At 40.8% G+C, this 16,590-nt stretch overlaps 1 non-coding gene across 1 annotated transcript; it reads right to left on the bottom strand.

Annotated features, from left to right (window-relative positions):
* Positions 1-14,635: 14,635 nt before the first annotated feature.
* On the bottom strand, positions 14,636-14,706 carry trnag-gcc (transfer RNA glycine (anticodon GCC)). Its single transcript has one exon. It is a non-coding gene; the product is annotated as a tRNA-Gly (tRNA).
* Between the last annotated feature and the right edge of the window lie 1,884 nt (positions 14,707-16,590).

The raw sequence follows: 16,590 nt of genomic DNA, 5'->3' as shown, positions 1-16,590 counted from the left end.
TGTTTTAACCAATCAAACCTGGATGTGATCAATAACCTGCTGTGGAACACCTTCTTTATGAAGAGCATAAAGCTGCAGTCAGTGATGTTTCTGATGCAGTGTGTCTCCAGCAGGGGGCGCCCTCACAATGGAAACATGAAGCTGATTTTTACAGCAGCCTCCCTGTTGTTGCTCTGTCTGTGTCTGTTTACATGATAACAGCTGTGACACAAACAGAACAGTGATGGACTTTATTCAACCTGCTCAGCGAGAGAAGCAGCGAGCAGCTCTGATAGAAGTCTGTCTGCACCATCATCAGGGTCTGATGCTGCTGCAACAGCCGGACTCTGGGACAAAGTGACGTCAGCAGATGTCGGGTTGTCCTCTGAGTCTCTGAAGCAACATGCGGCTCAGCTGGAAAACAGCTTCTGATGGAGCTCTGATAGTCTGACTTCATCTCTGAGAGGAAGAAGAGGGAGAAGCCGCTGCGCAGCGCGCGGACTCTCTCCAGCAGCAAAGTGCAGAGATCATCAGAGCTCCACATGAGCTGAACATGAAGAGACACAGTCCGCTAGCAGCTCCTTCACTGTCGGCCTGCAGCGCTGCTCCCACACTCATCTGGACTCTTTCATCCACACAGAAAACACGAGCGGAACATTCAGCCTGCAGAGGAGCTGCCTTGGATTGAGTCTCCGCGGTTCTCATGGTGTGTTCAAGGACCGCCTCCCGCTCTCAGCTGATCATAACTACACTCTGACTGTGCTTGTGTTGCAGCTACGAACTGAACATGGCAGAAGAAGCTCCAGCTCCAGCCGCCGCTCCGGCCGAAGCGCAGAAGAAGAAGGTCTCCAAGCCGAACAAGTCCGGCCCCAGCGTCAGCGAGCTCATCGTGAAAGCTGTGGCCGCTTCCAAGGAGCGGAGCGGCGTGTCTGCAGCCGCCCTCCAGAAGGCTCTGGCTGCCGGAGGATACGATGTGGAGAAGAACCCGCGTCAAGAGCCCAGAGCCCCCACTCAGAGAGCTCATCCTCACTGCCCGTTCAAACAGGACCTCTGTGATCATGCTGCTGCACACTGCACAGCTCCACCTGGTTCACTGGGGTTTGTTTTGTTAGTGTTAGTTCATGTGTTTACTTATAGACTAAAGCAGTGATAAACCTATATTTACTAAACATATAAAACTATAGAAACATCATCATGCTTTTACACATAATAAACCTATACTTATTAAAGCTATTTATAAATGATATTATGTATTTATTGTAAAACATTTATTATAGTTTCCTGTTAAATATTCCTCGGTGTCAGTTTGATATTACATCCTTGAACCAACCAATAAATAAATGTCCCTGAGACGGACCATTATTCATCTTGAAGAGTTCAACATGTGTATTATTACACTGCATCTTACAAAAGATAAAAGATGATATTTATTTCAGAAGAGACTGATTATTCTGTGCATCAGACAGAGTGATGAGCAGCAGAGGCAGAGGATGAGGAGCCGCTCTTTAGAGGACACTGAGGTGGCTCTTAAAGAGCCGCTGTGGTTTGAGGAGCCGCGGACACTTCAAGCTCTCTCTCCGTGGATGCAGCGGGCCAGCTGGATGTCTTTGGGCGTGATGGTGAGCCTCTTGGCGTGGATGGCGCACAGGTTGGTGTCCTCGAACAGGCCGACCAGGTGCTGGCCTCCTGCAGAGCCATGACAGCGGAGCTCTGGAAGTAGTCAGCTCCATGTTTGATTATTCTAGATGCTTTAAGGCTGTGAACCCCTCACTGCACACTTTAAACTCCGTTCTCTCTGTTTAAACACTGTCAGAGTTCAAACCTTCGTAGGAAATAAGTCCAGTATTACAGAATGAAACCAAAGATCAAACCTGTTTTCAGCAGCATTCTGCATTCTGGAGATGGACTGACACTGGTCTACGGACTATCCGGACCAGAACTCAATGAGCTGTAAGAGAAAAACAAGGTGAGAGGTGAACTGGTTATAGGAGGGACCACTGTAATGCAAACATGTGATTTGCTGATTCTGGTGTTTTTAGGTTTTGATTTAAATTCCACAAAATCATTTATTTGCATTCAGTTATTTTTGATTGTAACCATATATAATTCATACTTCTGTCTGTGTTCTAAGAGTCTTAAAAATATGTGGTTTCCTTTTTATTTACAGTGTGCATGTCAGGTGACTTATGAACGTACAGTTTGTGCATATATATAAACAGTTTGATTTCCAGGTTGATGCAGCAACAGCTGCTGCTCTGACACCATTGTTCATGTCTTCCTCTCTCTGCACTGTGTTAACACACCTGAATGCTGCAGAGCATCTTCTTCTTTCCTGCTAAATAAAGAATGGCCCTGTGGTCTGGTGGTGTCGGTTCACCTTGGACAGCGATGGACAGGAGGACAGGAAGGTCCGGCTGCTCTCAGCTGGGACCTGTGTGTGTCTGGGTGCACACACACCTGCAGTCTGCCCACAGTTACTGACGTAGCCACTCCGTCACACCCCAGCTGACACATGACCGCACCAGGTGGCTGCTGCTATGACAGATGGTGGTTGTCAGCATTCCTCGTTAGTATAGTGGATAGTATCTCCGCCTGTCACGCGGAAAACCGGGGTTCGATACCCCGACGGGGAGAAAGACTTTTACTACCAGATAGGATGATACTGACCCTGTACATTGCTGCTGCAATAGAAAACATTTCCCAGTTTGGGATAAATAAAGTATTTGTTCTGTTCGTCTTGTGTCTTGTGAGCTTTAGATTATATTATTTCTTGGGCTCTGTGCTCTAAGTGTCTTAAAAATATGTGGTTTCCTTTATTTACAGTGGTGCATGTCATGTGACTTTACTTATGCAACATGTATGATAATGTTCTGTCTCCTCTCATTTCCAGACGTGCAGCCAAAAACATGTGCAGTGATGATATGTGACGGTATCATCATGGTCTCAGAGAGAAGAGCTGAGTGTGTCTGTTCTGATCTTTGTTGTGTCTCTTCTCCTCTGTAGTTTCTGCTTGTTGCTCCGTCACACGCCCTCTGCTGGTGAGCCGCGTCATTACACACAACCTCTGCTGCTGTCAGACTGTATAATAACCACTTCTGATAGGAGCAATATTCACACACCACAGTGTACAACACATTATTTATTTAGTTTCTGATGCACTATGTACAGTTTTCTTACAGACCACTTCTCCCTCCACTCACCTGTGCAACAACTGTTCATATGTAAACTGTTGATGATTCTATTCTATATTTTATTGGTAGTTTATTTTATCATATATATCTTTTCTTAACTTATCCTTTGCTGTCTGTACCTGCTGTTGCAAAAATGCAATTTCCCCATTGTGGGACTAATAAAGGTTTCTTAATCTTAATCTTAAGACTGTCTGGAGGACACACAGAGTGGACATGGGTCACAGAGTGCTGCTGCTGTTTGTGTCTCTGCAGCATGGGCAGCTGCTCCTGCTCCACTCGTCACCGGCTGATTGTTCACACCTGTGATCAGTCATCAGCCAATCCTGCTGCAGCTTCCATCTAGTATATGTGTCCAATGGAAGCTGAGCAACATGCCAGCTACACACATAGAAACACTACACATAGTTTGTCATATAAATAACATGGATTGAATCATGTTGTACAGTCAATGGAAACAAAAAGCACTGAGAGTGGTGCTGGTAGTGCAGCAGTGGATGGAGGCTGAAGTGCTGCCACCTAGTGTCAATATTTGGTATTAACTCTGACTACATATTCCACCTTTAACTCTCTGCCATATATACTGTGCCATGTGTGAAGTGATAATAAAATTTATTGTAAAGAACTTAACTTATTATCCCTGTTATAAGTGAGCAGTGTGTGTGTGTGTTTGATGGAGTGTGTAATGTCTGCTCAGTGTTACTGATGCTGCTGTGTGTGATCTGAAAACTGATCAAACTGTGATGTGTCTGATGCTGACAGAAGAATCAGAGGTCAGACAGTCGGATCCTCCTCTGCTTCTGGTACATGCAGCTGATCACCAGCAGGGGGCTCACTGCTTTGCCAGGCTGTCGGCTTGTAGCAGCCAACAAGAAGGGAGTTTGTAAAAGTTCTCTGTAACTTTAAATGTGAGGATTCAGAAAGAACTTAGATCAGATATGTGCAGCACTTGTGCAACAGATACTCCAACAGTGACAGCTCTTCTGAAGAAAGCCTGAGGAGCTGAGACCTGGATGAGACACTGATACAGCTTTGCTCTGCTGACAGGAAGGATGAAGGCTGACCACACACACACACACTGACACACACACACACACACACACACACACACACACACACACAAGGGTTTTTATGGTTTAGATGGACAATTTCTCGAAACAGGCCTGAAGGTGGTTTAGATGGGCTACCCTTTCCCATGGTCCTAGAGCTATGGGAGTTGGCTTAGGTTACTCTAAAAAACTTGAAAAAAATTTGGGTCACTTCAGAGTTCAGATACACGCAACAGAACTCTATACACATGACCCTGCTCCAACTGTGGTTTGAGCAGACATTTCACTTTTTGATAAATCTGTGGTTTATGAGAACAAGAAAATGCATTATCTGGACTATGACGTCACTTTTAAATTAACATGGATTAACATAAATACACACCTGACAACACAGGATTAAATGGACAGGTTCTTTAATTAGTTTGGTTGCCTAGCAACCAAACTTATTGTTATTCTACGTGCTATTGCACAAATACACAACTAAAAATAATAAACATATAAACAGAAAGAGGTGCATAAAAATGAATGCACTTACATTTTCCTTCTTGCTAATATTTTAACAGGAACATTCTACAAAATAAATATGGGAGGTTTCAATATAAAGATAACTTAACTAACACAACCGTGTACTCTTCTTTGCACAGAATTTAAATTCAATTTGATTATAAGTGCATTTACATTAATCAAATGTAAAAAAAGCATGTCACACATGCATACAAAACAAACTTTAACTCTAATAACTTTATATTAAATCTGTTACTACAATGTAGTTACTCTCCCATATTAGTAACTGATTGCTTTTAGAAACTTAGTTTCTATGTGCAAATCTGTGGATTTACATACATTACATTTCCTTCTGTGACTGTCTTTTTGCAGTTACTCCTCGGTTTCTAACAAAGTCCCTGATATTTTGCACTGTTCTCTGTGCTAAAACAGACCCTTCAGCCATCTTGCAGTGAGTGCATTCAGTTTTGGTTGCCAGTTGTCCTTTAGATATGTGATCTTTAAAATGTCGCATTACTGCGTTGACCTCAGCCTTGGACCATGGTTTCTTTGGTGCTCTTCTTACTTCATTATCTGGACAAGCATCTTGTAGAAAAACAGAAGACACAGACACAAACAAGTGTGTTAATACATTTACCTATTGCCACAGATTCCTGTTTACTTATTCCTAGGATTAAATCATTTTTTTACCAATTCATCATAATTTCACCACTGAGACGAAGTTTCACATAAGCTGCAGCTGAAAAATAATGAAAATACTCTTTATGTAGTAGAGTGCAATGTTTAAAATTAAATATTAAAATTATTTTGCCAGAGGTATCAAGTTACAATTAAAGTAGAAGAGTATAAGTAGTAGAAGTGTCACTAAAAATCAGTCTGATGGCCACTTTCAGGAAAGACCTCCTGTGGCGTTCTGTGCTGCTCTTGGGTAGTCCCAGTGCTGTTCATGCAGCGTGGCATGAAGGGGGTGAGGCGTGTTGTTCTCCTCTGTCACATCCACCACAGACTCCAGCTGAAACTCCCAGGAGGAAAATCTGCTTCTGGGTTAAACCACCTGATTTCAAACATACCCGGAACCCATCAGAAGGTGCTAACTACTAGCACTGCTAGGTGCAATCAATAGTGCAGCTACTATTGCATCATAATAGTAGGGGTAACACTGACGTGTCAGCCCTCCTTGTGTGAAGACAATACTACGTTAAGACGTGCATGTCTACTTGGGGCCTCTGTAGCCCAGTCTTGCCGCACCTAACTCAACATGCAACCCAGCTCCTGATCCAGACCTCGCCTCTCTTACCTACTGCAATGCCCTCCTAATAGGTGTTCCAGCCGGTGCTTCTGCTCCAGTATGCAGCTGCACGTCTGATTTTCAACCAGCCAAAAAGAGCATCACACTTCTGTTCAATGAGCTACACTGCTTACATCAAATTCAAAGCACCAGTGTTGCACTCTTAGTAAGGTTTTTGATTGTGTTTGTTTTCATTTGAATGTTAATCCTCTTCTTTTAAGTTGCTTTAGACAAAGGCATCTGCTAAATGCATACATGTAATGTAAATGTAATGATCTAAACTTCTAAAATACACAACACTATATAGTTATCTATTTTATTCTTTTGAATTTGATTTGTGTCTTTATATCAACTTTTTGAAATGTGTTTTCCATCGTCTCCATGAATTTGTTTACGCCTTATGTAACATTGCTCTGCAACTAAACTTGCCTTACCTTCAGATACAGAGACAGTCTCATTTACCGTGGATGTCACTGTTGACACAGCTTCTGCTGAACATATGGAAAAAAGTTTTTGTCATGGTAAAATACATTTCATCATCAGAAACACAAGTATAGTGTAAGGCAACTTACCAAAACCTCCCGTGTCATGGAGCGGCTCTGTGACTGTAGACTCTGAAGCAGCATCAACAGGTTCACGAGTTTCACACTCCGTTGCCGTTGTGAATTCCGTTCCACTATCATCGGACTCATTCTCATTCATCATCACTAAACACAATTTCCTCTGGGACATGGTGTGAATAAAGGTCAAATGAAGACAGTGTACACATGCACTGTGTTCAGACTAAATAATCACTCAAGATATTCATACCCTCAAGTTCAATCTCATCCAATGATTTTCCCTGCATTCTGGAAAGATGTCCTTTCTCCATTCTCACAGCCTCCTCCAGGTTTTGTATTGAGAATTCCGAGCGCAGACACACCAACAAGCGACCAACTTCCCTGAGCTTCTGTCTCATGTATTCACTCTTTGTAGCATCTTGCCCATGTCTGTTGTAGAGGGACTGGGCAAACTGAACAATACACAGGTCATTTCGCACAACCGAAGCAACCTCATCCTGTTTCATGGCTGTCAGGAGCTTCCACACACCACCTGGAATCCGGTGACTGGATGCAGTCTGTAGAGCAGCAGCCAAACCCAGCACTCTGGTTCTTCCAGGTTCCTTTTCAGTATCTTAGTAGTAGTTTTAGGTTTTCTCTTAACTTTCAATGGTCCATCTTGTAAAACTGCAACGTTATGGCTAAAATTTCCCTTATTTCTCATTTTCTCTAATAGTGTTTTCCGCTCTTGTGAGTGCTCAGGTAGGGAAAAAACATACAAACATACAACTTCAGCGTGCGTTTTATGTGTTCTCAGGTGGCGAGAAATTTTGCTTTGTGGCTTACCACAAATGTAACAGTAATTTTTTATGGTCATAGTCAATTGACTTGAGTTGTGATTGAGAAGCTGTGCTTCATCCTTTGGCTTTTTCTTTGATGCCTTTTTGGTGGATGTACCTAAATGTGATTTTTTAGCAGCACTGGGAATCACATGGTCTTTAAGAGGTGGTGGAGCCTTGGATTGGCTAGGCCAAACTTGGATGTCTGCATCTGATCCATGAGATGTTCCTTCAGCCATAACAGTTTTTTCTGTAACCTCTCTACCGCTAGACATCGAGGGTATGCTTGTATCTGAATCATTATCATTTTGTGACTCCGAGTCTGGTATGTACTCCTCATCAGACAGGCTGTGATCAAAATCTGATAGGTTACCCACTTCTGAATTGTCCTCATCTGACACCAGATTGTCCACAGAACATATAGAAGACTGTGGCTCCTGAAAGAATGAGAAACAAATTAAATAATTGGAAACAGCAAGAGATGTTAGATATTCAAGAAACCTTATATAGGGACTCACCTGTGAATGGTGCTGGAGGTCATCTGTAATTCGCTCAAGGCATTTTTTATGCCAGACGCCCAAAAAAACTGTAACACATTTTAAAAGTTTTAATTTTATGGGTAAATTAAAAATGTCTTGTGTCATAGCAATGATTTACACAGAAACAATAGAAATGTTGTTTTAATTTTAATAGAGCGAATAAAAAGAATTAAAAGACAAGAATCGGGACAACCTTTAGCATAGTACCCACTTTTGTTGCCAGCTGTTTATATTTTTTAATTAAATTTTAATTTAATTAAATTATTTTAATGGCTGTATGTGGAGTTATTTTTAGTAAATCTATACTGTTATACGAGCTGTACAATGACTCCTTTAAGTTGTATCAAAGTTTTGTTTCTATAGTATTATCCCATGAAAAGATACAACAGATACAACAAAAATATGAGGGGTGGGCTCACCTTTGTGAGATACTGTAAATGAGAATGCATACACCAAAGGATCAGTTTATTACATGCAACTAGATAAAAATACATGTAGTGTACCATAAAAATGCCACAATAAATCCTCCATCCTGAAGGTTCAGTGTTTCAATAGTTTTAAATGTGGAGGCTTTATTTCTTGGTGGTGTTGAACTACATACAACACCACATTTAGACTTTATTTAATATAATTAAATTGACAAAATGATTATTGCATGTGTCAGTAGGCTATGACAGAACACGACACAACAAACAACATATCTGACAATTGGCATCCAGTTGCATCAGTTTGTATGCACAAACGTTAGAAGGATTTATTTTTGGACTGTTGTATTAGACACCTTCCCTTTCAGGTGCACCTATGTTTTAGGTAGATGTAAGGAGTGCACGTCCACCTACGGCCCTGTACTACACCACTGTACTAAATACTGCAGCTTACCTTTGCACTTATATCCACGCCACTTCAAGGAGGATACAGGTCCCACACACTGGATGCACTTGTCCAAGGATGATACTGTTGTGCACACAAGCTGATGCTTCTGACACTGTTGGTGAAAATGTATGGTAATATTTAATAATGTGAAAAGTCACGTACTGATAGCTAGAAAACCATATAAACGTAACCTAATATTAACATGGCATACAATATACTGTACCTTTTTATTGCAGACAACTGGATCCATTTCATTAGAACCGATGAACTGTTTCGTGCCATTTTCAGTGGTTCCCTAAAACAGTAAAAAAGAGCCAACAGTTAAAAACTACATCTGCATTGATATCCGTTTTCTCATGTTAGGTTTTGTTAATACCAAAATTGAGGAAGAAACGTAGTGTAAAGAAATACTTGCTTTACAACCTTTATAGTTTTTTAGACATACAGTTTTTTAGACACATTATACTAAACCAGATAAAATTCAGCTTGTCCAAGAACTTCTAAAAACAAACTGATGACACTATCAACCGCACCTTGAGGATTGGTGGTTTACTGCTTAATTCACACACACATTCAGATCCTATGCCAACTTTCACTTTCAGGAGAGAGTACTTACAAAACACATTTCACATTCAGGTGACTACATACACACATACCTACATTACGTGTTGGTGGACTTACGCATTGCCACACGCAAAGAATGAAGTGCTAAATTTTATGTACCGTTTCATTCTGGCTGTGTGGACCAAGCAGTGGACTTGTCAAGTTCCTGCCTTCATCCATCTCAGCCTGGTTGCCTTCATCCATGTCAGCCTGGTTGCCTTCATCCATCTCAGCCTGGTTGCCCTCGACCATCTCCTGTAACAAATACATCATGGAGGAAATTAGTAATGGATATACATCAACAAAGAATGTACAAATTGAGATGTTAGAGGTTAAACCTGCATGCTTTTACTAAGACATACGTGGGGGGGCTTACAAAACACTGTCCATATAAACCATATTACGTTCAGGTGACTGTACACAAACTCACACATTCAGATCATATACTAAACTACATTTTAAAGTCCTTACAAATCACTGTCCATATAAACCATGTCACATTCAGGTGACTACATACACACATACCTACATTACGTGTTGGTGGACTTACGCATTGCCACACGCAAAGAATGAAGTGCTAAATTTTATGTACCGTTTCATTCTGGCTGTGTGGACCAAGCAGTGGACTTGTCAAGTTCCTGCCTTCATCCATCTCAGCCTGGTCGCCCTCGGCCATCTCCTGTAACAAATACATCATGGAGGAAATTAGTAATGGATATACATCCACAAAGAATGTACTTTGCCACACGCAAAGTAATGAAGGCCTACATTTCATTTACCGTTTCATTCTGGCTGAGTGGACCAAGTTCCGGACTTGTCAAACTCTGGTTGTTTTCATTCACAGACTGTAGCAGATTCAGCATGGACAAACAATACAAATTAACATACTCACATACTGGAAATGTACCATCCCATAGGATATTTGAGGTTGAATAAAAAAACCTACTCCTCGGTGAAAACTTTTCTTTAAGCCTCACTGACTGATTTCATAAGGTATAGAATGTCTTATGACACCTTTGATGATTCAAATTCCAAGTTGTGGAAGGAGAATTTCCCAACTTAAAACTGTGGATGTTTGTGGTAGCATCAGTAACAAAGAGCTCTGCAGATTCCTGAAGAGTTTAACAACAATCATCAGACGAATGACAACATAGTCAGTCTCTTTCACACTGTATGTAGTATGTATTTTAATACATTAATGTCTAACATACATGAATGTTGTAAACAAGCACATTCAAACTAAGTAGCGTATAAAGTGCTTAATGTCCGGCCGTCAGATTTAATATGTCCCGCGGCTTCTGTCTTAAAATGTGTCAAATCAACAGGTAGTTCTTATTTTTTAACTCATTGTGTGCCGTTTACGGGATGTTCTGAGCAGACCACGGTCAGCTCGCTGTCTGCGTCACAGCGCTGCAGGGCTTGGACGTTACAGCAACACAGAGAGCTGTGAAGCTGCTCAACACCGGTTCAACACTTCGACACAATTCACCACGAGTCTAAACATGCTCATGTATAGAACCTGCTCTCAGAGAGAGTCCGCGTTGTACGAGTGCAGTTCTCTGCCTTCTCACTGGAGGCACTCGCGGTACCACCACCCATTAGTCCTCTTGCCCAGTCCAACAAACACACATGCTGACACAAACACACATGCTGACACAAACACACATGCTGACACAAACACACATGCTGACACACACACACATACAGATTAGCCCACTCCCAGCAGCATGTAGAGAGTGCGTGTTGTTTGGCTCTGTTGCTCATGACATGCTGGGTTGACTTAACTCCATTGACTATGCTCAGATAAGCTATTGTAATAGGCCTACCACTACTCATAATAATAATAATATCAACATTATTATTATAATTTGTTATAGTGACAGGCCTAATTACACTATGTTAAACGTGATGTTTTATATGTTGCTCTTTTTATTTTGATGTGTTTCAATTATGGACATGTGGCAAACTCAGTGGTGTTTGTGTATTCTTATAGGTCCTCGTCCTATTTCCTATTGACACATACATAGAGACTTGTAATGGTAAGTGCTGTTATATTGCCTTCTGAGTTGCTGTTAACATTCCTTATTGTGACATTTTTCTTTAGTCTAGTATAGCATGATGTTTTTTCTCTCTGACCAGTTGAACCTAATTCCTTTGTGTATATTACTTTTCACAGATCAACGCTGAATTTAAAAGAATCACCACCATCCCACTACAGTCCAAGTTTATGTCTCAGCTGGACATCTATTCTGACAAACTGACAAATGTCTTTCAAAAAAGAGGCGGTCAACTCGGACAAAGGCTCAAAACAGTAGTTTCAAAAATGGCTGAGGTAAGTGATGCATATTTCAGACTGTAGTTTGTATGTCTGTCTAATTTTGACAATGGTGTGTGGACTTTTGGAGAGGTCATGGAAAGTTTAGAATATCTTAGATTATGAATATTTTTGGCAGGAACTTTGTGACAAGTGAGCAGCCTCGAGACTTAAATTTGAGAATTGTGCACCAATTTTATGATTGATTTACATTGTGCTTATAATTGTGTAGTACTAAAATGCCTGAATTTAGATAATGAAGGCTGTTTTGTTTTTTTGTTTAGTGTGACGATGTAGATGCCGGACGAGAGTGCAGTATTAAAGGAGTCTGTATCTACATGGGTGAAGATCCACAAAACTTGACCTTGACTTGTGGTGTGTATACATGTAGTATATATGAATAATTGCTTGCTTCCCTTTATCCTCCATTTTCTTTTGTTTATCTAATTAATTTATGTGGACATAAAAAAGTAGTTCTACTGTCCCTCATTTTGTACCCAACTATTAAGGAAAGGAATGAAATATGTGCTTTTGTGTAATTTCTTTTTACTATGAACTGCTGAGAAACATACTGTATTTGTTTGGTACAATTATTATTTTTCCTTACCTCACTTGTCCATCCTGTCACTTTATGTCTTTCGGCACAGGGCATGGATGAAGAGTCCATCAAAGAAGCCATTGAAGACACCACTATGGGGATTTATGTCCAGAAAGAACATGCCAGAGGCAGAGGACATTGGAATCGTTCTGGAGGGCATCAAGGTGTTGCAGGATCTGGACAATGCGGCATTGGCTGTTTCCATGCTGTTTGGCCTAATGTATGCCCTCAACCTCAGCTATCCTCGAAACCTCTGCTACACTTTTGAGGTACTCCAGAAGATCATTATGGAACTGAATGATGAACTTTCTCATAAGGCACTCGCTCTGAAAAACAGACTCTTTCATAGAAAGGGTCAGAGGACCAGAACAGTCAGCAATGTTTCCACAAATCCACTATGGGGGCAACAGTGGCGCAGTGGGATAGCAGGGTTGTCTTGGGCAAGACACTTCACCCTAGCCTGTGGCGTGCCTTGCTAGTCATTGTATGACACTGCTTGTGCAGCAGCCGTAACGAATTTCCCTCTGGGATTAATACAGTATCTAAAATAAAAAAAAAATAAAAATAAAAACTATGCCATTTGCTTCACATCCTCCTTGAACTGCATCCTTTAATGTTTCATTTACCACTGCTAATTGCATGTTATGACATGTTTTTGTATTTGATCAGATGAGTTTCACGAAAAAACCTGTTTTAAAATCCATGTTGAAACAGTTAGGGGCATTATTGTGTTTCAATGCACTGTTTTTGATACAGGGTAATGTATCAGTTCACGGCCATTGCGTATGTTCTGAATACAGCATTTGTTTGTGAGACTTGTCTGTGTGAATGCAAGTTAATATTCAGCACACCTTGATATGGAACCACTGGTTTATGAATACAATTTTGATTGTAAGAAACAAATCTTTTTAAATTCATATGAAGTAATGAAAATACTATAAAGGTACCTAATACCTTTAAATAATGGTTGCATTTAAAATCAAGTTTGAGTTACAGTTAAGAATTGGGTTTCCTGGACATGATGAAATCATTTTAGAATTACACAATAAATTGGGTTTAGATTTTGAACATTTAATACATTGAATCAACATGATTCTTTTAAACAACCTAACATGATTGAAATAAGTTAGTTTAACAAGAAATTATTAATTAAGAGAAAGAAGAAAATTGTGTTGGTTTTTACGTATTATGATTGTGTGGGACCGATGTACACATTACAATCATGTAAATTCAACGACTTTTTTTTCAGTGTAGTGGATGATCAGTCTGTGGGAAAGCCAGACCCCACATCCAGCCTGCCTTCTAGAAAGGCTCTAAAGAAGATGGTGGATGACAAATATGAGAAGGAGGCCGAGGCTCAACTGCAGAGGGTGGAGGGAGGGAGTCTGACTTCAGACATGTGGACCTCCATTAATATGGATGCACATCTTCAGTCACTTGCCGTCTTGTCCTCAACAATGCAAAGCTAACAGATAGCAACTGGCTAACGACTATGAGACTGCTGGAGGGGACAGGTCGACAGCCCTTTGTTCTTGCTGTGAGTATGTGCAAACCTCTGTCCTTAACAGAGGAGGTGGCCTCAGACATCATCTTTGTAGTCGTTAGCCAGTCATTATAACAGCAGACTCAGACAGCCAGACCAACACAGGTAAGTATGGACACATTTAGTGCTATTGTTTGTGAGTTTCACACAGACCCACCCACTGAGGTCCTCCTCCACATATAAAGCATGTTTCCCACCAACAGGTAGAACTGATGAAGCTGCTTGGAGGAGCAGAGAAACGTCTTCAAGAAAACTCTACAAGTCCAGACGCCTTGCTTCAGTGGTCTCTATGAATATGACCTGGATGACATGTAAATATACAGTGTGCTCTTTGTAATCTGTATTCTGGCTCTAAAACAAGTGCCCCTTGTGAGGGTTGAAGTCACAATCTTCAGATGATGAGACTGACTCGCTGCCTACTGCACTAATGAGGCTCAGAAAGAGGTATTTTTAAATCAAATACAACTACAGAACAAACATTCTTAATTTAAATCAAATGAATGTGTTCTATAAAAAGGCTCTAAAGGTAAAACATCACAGTAATTCTTCCTGTGACACCTTCACTACCAGTGATGGTAAGTGCTCTTGTTTCAAATGTGATGTGCACTGTACCACTGAAGCTCGTCTGTGAAGTGTAGTGCCTCTGTGTGTATGTCACAGTGATGTTAACAGAAGTCAGATAGGTCTGTTAACACATATAAAAACAACATGCTGAACAACAGCATAGATGTGAAGGTGAATATATGTCCCCTCACATGTTCCTCAGTTAAAAGGGTCATTGCATTGGCCGGGAATCGAACCCGGGCCTCCCGCGTGGCAGGCGAGAATTCTACCACTGAACCACCAATGCTGTGAAAAGCTGACATCTAGTGGTGCCATCGCAGGTTGCAGCCTCCTCATTCCAAAATCAATCCCTCCTCCACATAAAGTCAAAAGTTATAAATTCACCTCATTAAATGAGCGGTTGTGTGTAATGACGCAGCTCACCAGCAGAGGGCGTGTGACGGAGCAACAAGCAGGAAACTACAGGGGAGAAGAGACACCAGCATGTGTGGAGGTGTCCTCTTTTCGAGTAAAAAAACAGAACATCTAGCTATTACCATTGCTGATATATGAGCGACTTTGTAAGACATATGCTCTCATGTCATATACGACATGGTCAACTCCGAAATAATCAAGATAATAATAATAAACAAAATATTGGCCCAAATTATAGGGGGGCTTTGGATTATTTTAGGGAGGCTGAAGCCCCCCTAAAATAGGGCTAGCGACGTCCACGGTATTAAATAATAATGATTAAAATATTTAGTACCTTATACTTGCACAACATGTACCTAATACATACATACAGTATTGACTATAGTATAATGATAGGAGATGTTAATACGATATTAACCAGTAATGTTACAGCAAATAGAAATATAAGAAACGGCACTAGTAGATATGAATTATTTCACATAATGGCAAAATATAATATAGCTGATATGTGGAGAGTCCTCAACCCCGGCGTGTGCGACTACTCAAGGAGACAGCTAGTTAAAGGAACACTGAAACAAACCAGAACTGACCTGGAAATATCAGAGAGTGATTTAGACATAAAATAAATAACTATATAGAAATGATTAGAAACGAAATAGATGAAGGAGATGATCCACTAGTATGGTGGGAGGACGTTAAAAATCAACTGAAATTGCTGAACTTGCTGATATCAGACATCATTCAAATCAGACTGTAGAAGACAGAGGGGGACACTTCCAGCGATGCTGCAGGCAGTGTGAGAGTTTGGTGCACATCACATGAGCTCAGAGCAAATGTGTGGATGTGTTCAGTGGCCCTTTGGCATTTGGGCAAACCTTAAACTGAAGATTTCTTCAGCATGGTTACCGAGCAAGACCAACGAGCAAGTCTCCATTTCTAACTGTTCAACACAGTTTCTCAGCTTCACTGGGCTAGGGAGCAAAATACAGACATTTATCAGACACAGCAGCCTCAGAAATCCTCCAACCAAAAGCCTACCAGCATGACAGACTGCAGCACTTGTAAGCATTTCCCTTTCACAAAGTGTTTTGTAGACATGAAGTTACAAGTATCTGTACTACAGACATCTGGCGAAACAGCTTTAAGGCTCACTTTTTGGCATGATCACTTTTTGGCACAACACTGGCTCAAAGGTTCACAAAACTACATCTGAACAAGCCACAAGACTTGAAACAATGTCCTATACACAGATCAGACCAAACTATGTCTGCTGAATTAGATAAGCATATACAGTTCAACAATCTCTCCTCAGTGGTTTTGGATATGGGGTTTTTTGGGGTCTGGCTGCTCAAATTTAATTAAAAAATAATTCTAGCTGTAAAGTATTTTATATGGAAGTCTATCAGGACAGAAACTATTTTGGACCAGCTACCAAGTGGCCATGTAAGGAACTGCAGATTTGCTGTATTATGTTGTTACCTGGTAAAGACTACAGTGTTTATTGATTTTTGTTTGTTTGTTTTTAGCTTTACATAGATACTTTCTACCACTGACAGTTTAACATGACCATGGGACTGAATTTTGGTCATTTGAGGGACGGCAGTTCTTGATTAGCCTGAGAACCATTTGCATGAATAATTATCTATAGACATGAATTTTTGTTTATTTCTGCTGTTGACATTTGAACAGAAACACCTGTGGGATTTAATTTTGGTGCCACCCCCAAGTGGCCACAGGATCAACTGCAGTTTTAGGC

Source organism: Parambassis ranga, unplaced genomic scaffold (genome assembly GCF_900634625.1).
Source record: "Parambassis ranga unplaced genomic scaffold, fParRan2.1 scaffold_21_arrow_ctg1, whole genome shotgun sequence".
Lineage (NCBI taxonomy): Eukaryota > Metazoa > Chordata > Actinopteri > Ambassidae > Parambassis > Parambassis ranga.
Note: the sequence above shows the minus strand (reverse complement) of the source record. Positions and strands in the feature narration are given on the sequence as shown.